The 6,959-nt window shown below is 44.3% G+C and overlaps 1 pseudogene; it reads right to left on the bottom strand.

Annotated features, from left to right (window-relative positions):
- Nucleotides 1-6,174: 6,174 nt before the first annotated feature.
- LOC103256333 lies at nucleotides 6,175-6,693 on the bottom strand (annotated as a pseudogene).
- Nucleotides 6,694-6,959: the final 266 nt, after the last annotated feature.

Raw genomic sequence — 6,959 nt, 5'->3', positions numbered from 1 at the left:
GGTGGGGTGGGGGGTGACTGAGAAGGAAGAAGCCCAACATGTGCCGAAACCTGAAGCATATCAAAAAGAACATTTGTCCGAAATCTTCAAAACCGTGGCGACTTGTAATGTGTGAAATTGAACTTGTGACCCTGTTTGCTTGATGGTGACTTGTTTTGCTTGAGAATTGTGTGGCACCGGGTCCCTGGGCGTGGGAGAAACAGCACAGCAGTTTGGTGAATTGGGACATGCCTTCCTTTTTGTGTGGGATTTGAAATGGTAGAGCCTAAACTGTCACCTTAAAAGGAGATGTTTCTGTTGAGACATGGAAAACTGGGGAGGCAAATGCCACAAACCTCACCTGTTTAGAATTCCTCACCTGTTTAGAATTCTTTACCTGGAAGCACTTTGCACGAGGTGATAGTTACACCCCATGGGGCTAAGAAGGAACAGAACATAAACCTGAGGGAATGAAATGCAGCCACAGCTGGAAAAGGCCGTGGAAGAAGAAAACATGTTCCCCCTCCCAGAAGCCCCCGTTTGGTTCTCCTCCGTCCTCACCACTGACGCGCCCTTCTCCCGAAATGACCCAAACCTCCCTTTGGTAACAAGAGGCTGCCGCCTTCCCCAAATGCATTTTTTCAGCCTGTGAACTCTCACCTCTTGCCAAGGGGCCTGAGTTCCTGGTTAATGATCTTTAATGTAAATGATTCTATGCCTTGATTAACACTGAGCTTGGTTGGTCCCTCGCCAGTGGAACTCTGTGGTCCTCCCATGTGATTCATGCCCTGCCAGCCACCTGCCCACCTGTCGGAACTGGGCATGGCCAGTTTTCTCTTTATGTGTGCTCTTTCTCTTGGGTGGAATGTGGGCTGAGATATATGAGGTGGAACCAAAGCCATTTAGCAGAAGACAGAAGCTGGAGGCAGAAGAACGTCTTGGGTGGAGGGCTCAAGGAATCCAAAGACCTTTTGGGGAACCCTGCCCTCAAGCTTGCTTTAGGGAGGGGCACCACCCTGCGCTCTCTCCCAGTGAGGGTGGTGGCAGGTGATTAACTGCTCCCAGCCACAGCTGATGTCTTCCTGGGTCTCTTTGGCAGTCACCTGCCTGTTTCACCTTTCTACTGGAACTCATGGGCACCCCCATAAAGGAAGGAGCTGTCTGGATGACCTTGCAGCTCAGAGAGCAGATAGCCATTCTCTTCAGATCTAGATATGCAGTGATGGTGATTTCTACATGTTCATGTTGGTACCTAAAAAAAGATGATGAGTAGCTTTCATAGCTGCCCAAATGAGAAATGTCTCTTGTTATGATGTTAACGGACTTTTCAAATCAGTTTTTAAAAATCAGATGGCCTCCGTCTGCAGTCACTCAGATTTCCCTTGTGCACCAATCCTGTTTAACTGTGGATTGTTGATGGCTTCTGTTCTGCCCTCAATCCCAAAGTAAGCAGAGTGATCTAAGAACCTGGGGTATCAACCTGGAGCATTTATTAGGTAAAGCCTTCCCAGCTAGGTCTTTCCTTTTCCCAGGCCTTAACTTTCTTTTAGGGTTTGGGGCCTGTTTTAATTGCTGGTGGCAAAACAGTCCCCGGGGAGCGCGTGTCCTCTGAGGCAGAATGCGGGGGCGTTGGTGACATACAGTGGTCATGGTTGTCCGTGTTGGCTTTTTGCCCAGACCAAGTTCTGCCTCATGCTTGATTAATTTGGCTGCTCATGGCAGAATCTGGTGTTTATTTTAGAATCTTGGGATGGAAGGGATTAAGAGTGATTTCTGACTCAAATTCCTCGTTTCTAGGGAGTTATTAAATTTATACATTATATTTATTGTTCTAAGCAGCACTAATTACCGCTGTTGAAAGGGGAAGCTATGATTTTGCTTCTTCCGTCTTCCATACTGATTATATTTTCTGAGACAAATGCTGGTTTCTATAGTTAATAAAAGGTTTCTAGAAAACATTCATTTAAGCCACACCGAAAGCTTGCATTGCTGTTGAAATCTTACTAGATTTATCCACATCATGAATTGCTTCAAGGCAGTGGTTCTCACTCAGTGACAATTTTGCACCCTCTCCCACAGGGGACATGTGGCAGTATCTGGAGGCATTTTTCGTTGTCACAATTCGTGGGGTTGGAGGTGGGGCATGGGGCCGGCAAGTGGGTCCTCCTGGCACCTAGTGGGAAGAGACCCTGATGCTGGTCCGGTTTCTACACTGCACAGGACGGCTCCTGCCACTTGCAGATATCTAGCCCATAGCGTTTGGAGTGGTTGACTACTGACACAAGGTTGAGAAACTGTACTTGAAAAGATGTACAGAATAAGAAGTGCCATGGAAAATCTGAAATACTCCATAAGGGGTAAATGTTTGTTGTTTTTGTAAAAAGTGTCCAGTGGAGCTTGAGTGAATTACACATGAGTAGAGCCTATGAATTATATAGCATCGCTTTAATAAAATATATTTCTTTCAAGTTCAGATTGTGTCTTATTTTAGTACCGCTAAGTAAACGACATGGTAGAGAGTTTCTGGGTGGTTTGCTAGTACCCACTGCTTGAAGAAAGGCTTCGTCTTGTACCGTGGGGCAGGCAGAGTTCCCTCATTTGTGGCAGAAGGTGCTCTGTCAGAGCTGGTGAGAAACCTGGTGGTGGCCATGTTGTCCCAGAGTTCGTCTGGGGCTGAGGACAGGCCCTGGGCTAATTTCCTCATCTCTCTGTTGGGGCTAGGGTAGGAAGATCTGTGCTGCTTACGTCACTGTGCTGTTGGAGGCTAAAATAAAAAGGAATTGTGGAATTTTAGAAACAGGATAAGATCTCAAAGTTAATTTAGTCTAATACCTTCTCTTTGGAGATAAAGAAACTAGCTTGGAAAAGTTAACTTTCTAATCCATTCCGATGCAGTTCTGTTCTTAGGGCAATTTTTGCCTGTTTAATTAATTCACTTTCCAGTTAATCATGCATGCATTTCTGACACCTTTTATTGACATCCTGCTTTGTTCTTTGAAATCTTCAAGGTTAACTTTTTGTTGGTTGGCTTTTCGACTCCTTAAACTGACCTTGAGAATGGGATAATGGCTTGCACACCGTTGGATTCTAATTCCAGACCCCGAAAAGACATTTGTTGATCTGATTTAAACGACACATGCACAAACTTGGCATGGCTGAGCCAGTGTGAGAATTGAAACCGACATCCGGAATGGCAATCTTCATGCCTTGACTCACCCACTTTTCACACAGGGAAACTTGTTACATGTATGAGAAGGGTGAGTTTTCCAAAGTGGTGGCCTTGGAGCTATAGATGAAGGTTAGTTTGTTGAAGAGCTGACTTTTGATGTTTCACTCAACATTTGCGTTTTTCTTTGGCTTAGGATGACATGAGAAGCATTTTAGTCTTTTAGGCTTGTGTTTGTTATAGTAGCTTAAATAGCCTTCCTGTAGTTGAATTTCAAATGCAAAGAAAACCAAAATTGCATCCTGAAACAGGAAAGGACATATCTGAGGAAACTGAATAAAGTATGGACTTGTGTTAATAGTAATAAGTCAACCTGGATTCATTAATTGTGAGAAATGTCCTGCACTCATATCGGTGTTACTAATAGAGGAAACTGGCCCTAGGGGACTTGGAAACTCCCTGCCGTCTTTGCAATCATACTATAAGTCTAAAACCATCAAAAAGTTTATCTTAAATAGCACAAGGTTGCTGCCATTTTGTTAACGAATATAGTAGTAGGCGTTGTTTTCCTTTTCTTTGAAATAGGCTGCTGCAAAGTTGTGTTCCTGGTTTGACATCTGAGCTCTATGCTCAGGATAGCCATGAGGCACCCCTTTCCAAAATGCGCCCAAAGAATTTTGAACAGTTTCAAACCACATTATGTGATTTAAATTCATTTGTCATTGTACTCACTGACTCATTTCTAGGTGTCATATTTAACAGACTAGACAGAATTTTCAAGGTTTAAAAAGTTACATCAACAGAAAGTATATTTGTCAGTGCCAGTTGAAATACTATTAGCTGGGAATGCTACCAGCAATACGCTAGTTGGACAATGGGACGCTCCCCTTTTTTTTTTTCCTCCTGGGCTTCCAAAAGCATCTGGGTGACAGATAACACTGTCTCAGGGCAGCCTGGAGTAATTCAATGCCTCTGAAACCAGCATAAGGAATTGTGATTCCTGCGTCCATAAAGCCACAAGACACACATGTGGGTCTATTTTATTTGATAAGTCATAAATATATTATTCTTGTATAAAACAAACATGGGTATATTATAGAATAAAATAAACCGGCATGAATTTTTAAGGTACTACTTGAGACCTTTGGCACTAGGTTCATGGCCTCCACCCCTGTCCCATACTTTTCTCTCTTGGTATAGCTTCCAGAGGGACAGTGTGAAAACCACTAGACTTGGAGGTCAAAGAACTTGAGTTTGGCCAGGCATGGTGGCTCCTACCTGTAATCCCAGCACTTTGGGAGGTGGAGGCGAGAGGATTACCTGAACCCAGGGGTCCGAGACCAGCCTGGGCAACTTGGTGAAACCAAGTCTCTACAATAAACCAAAAGATGAGCCAGGTGTGATGGCGTGCTCTGGTGGTTCCAGCTACTTGGAGGGGCTGAGGTGGAAAAATCACCTGAGCCCAGCAGGTCAAGGCTGTCGTAGCCGTGAGCGTGCAACTGTACTGCACTCTGGCCTGGGCGACAGTGAGACTCCAACTCAGGGGAAAAAAAGGGAATTTGAGTTTGGATTAGTTGGAGCCACTTAACCTCAGCTATAAACGGACATGGTAGTCATCCTGTACTTTTGTTGTGAGAACAGAATGAGATAATATAAAACGTATTTGAATGCAGTAAAGTCTATACAGATGCCGAGTATGTTACTTTGCAGTAGAGGTCAGGGGTGGGTAATTCCCTCACCTTTTTACCTACTTGTATGGTAGATCTTATCGTATGTTGGCATTCACCTTGGTAGACTGAGGCTGGCTTTGGTGCAGACTTGCACTCTCTTGTGTTCTTGCTCGGTCTGTGTGTATGTTAATGTTAGATAAAGAAGATTACTTGAAAAGCTATTTTGTATTATTATTCAAACATGTACAAAAACAGAGGAGACAGCATGATAGCAAGCAGCATAGTGGAGCTTCCTCACCCAGCTTCAACAATTAACGCCCGCTATCTTTATTGAACTTAAATATTTCTTTGCAGTCCTTTTTTATTTAGCTAATATCTGGCTCGGCAAGACAACGAAAACAGGTTTCAAAGTTGGGTGAAATCATGTCTCTCTGTATAGGTTCACCACTATAGTTTGTTTGTTTGATTTTTCCTAAATTTGATTCTCTTTTTATATTCAATAAAACACGGATCAAGCCATAACTATAATGTTTAGGTGTATTAAAGCGACTTTTCATCCTTGTCCCCCTGTTGGTAACCGATTTTCTTAGATTTGGGGTTATTCCTTCATTGTCCTTTTTGGAACTATTTATATTCCTTTTTTTATTTTTTTATTTTTTTGAGTTGGAGACTCACTCTGTTGCCCAGGCTGGAGTATAGTGGGCTCCGGCGATCCTTCCGCCTCAGCCTTCCAAGTAGCCAGAACTACAGGCACGCGCTACCACGCCCGGCTAGATTTTTTGATTTATTGTAGAGATGAGGTCTCGCCAAGTTGCCCAGGTGGGTCTCCAACGCGCATGCTCAGGCAATTCACTCACCTCGGCCTCCCAAAGCACTGGATTATAGGCTGAGCCACCGAGCCCGGCCTACATTCCTTCTTACTCATAACGTAGCACATGATACATACTGTTCTAAATCCTATTTTTTTCTTCTTTTTTTTTTTCACTTAGCGCTGTATCCTGGAGCTCACTCAATATCAATATACAGAGAGCTCCTTTGTGTCTTTTTATAGCTTCCTGCTATGTGTATACTGTGGTTCATTCAGTCCGTCCCCTCCTGATGGACACTTGGGTTGTTCCCAGGCTTGTCCATTGTTTTGTGGTAAATAGCTCCGGGCATATATCATTTTGCATTTTTGTTTAGGCACTCCAATAAAGATAGCAAATTCCTCCTCTCTTGCCTGGAAGACGTACAGCTCGGTAACTTTTTATTTTCTCAATCTCCGTCCTTCTCTTTAATCCCTGATTTAAGGAGGCACAGTTCTTTGGGCCATAAACCTTTCTTCCTGCTCCAAGTTTTTTGTTTTGTTTTGTATTTTGGTGGCAGTAGGACTTATTAGGATGTGCCTTAATATAGGTGCCGGGGCTTGCCCATGGTGATCTTGATGTATAAGGCCCCAACATTCTGCCAGTTCTTCTTGAACAGTGACACCAGGAAGTTGACAGCCAGGTGGATGTTATATAGACAAGTTCATCACCTGTCATCTTCACGTGGCCAATGGCCACAGCCAGGCACAGCCCCTTCTTCAACTGGAACTTGATTGTGGACTTCACCTCATCCACTTTGGCCACCACGTTTTTATTGTGTGTCAGCTAGGAAGGGAACTTGCCGGCCTGGGCTGAGTATATGTGGGATCTGCTTAATCAGAGACCTTGAAGCCAAAAAGGCATCATACTTCTTGGCCAGCTTCTTGTTCTTGTTGAGTTTCTTGGGTGCCTCCGCATCCATGTAGCCTCACCACAGTGCCACTGGTCCCCCAGGACATACACGGAGATCTTGGGCCAGGGGTGGACTTCAACCTGACGGTGCCTGAGAAGCACTTGTCCTTCTGGGGGTCATAGTTCTTCAGGCTTATCTGCAGCTCCACTGTCTCCAAGAACTTCTAGTGCTGGCGTGGGTTCCCTCAGGCAGGACTTCGGCACTGCCTTGAACAACGTGTACTTTGCAGCTAATGGCTCCTTGCGTGAGCTAATCGGTAAAGCCCTGCCCCTAATTTTTTAAACTAGAAAGAAACCCTGGAGATGGGCTCATTCCTCTTGTTGTACAGATCAAGTAGAACAAGATCAAGTTTTACAGATGAAGTACCCAAGACCAGGAAATGGAGA

The sequence above is a fragment of the Carlito syrichta genome, unplaced genomic scaffold, assembly GCF_000164805.1.
Source record: "Carlito syrichta isolate Samal-C Ts95f unplaced genomic scaffold, Tarsius_syrichta-2.0.1 Scaffold289257, whole genome shotgun sequence".
NCBI lineage: Eukaryota > Metazoa > Chordata > Mammalia > Primates > Tarsiidae > Carlito > Carlito syrichta.
This window is presented reverse-complemented; position numbering and strand designations above follow the sequence as displayed.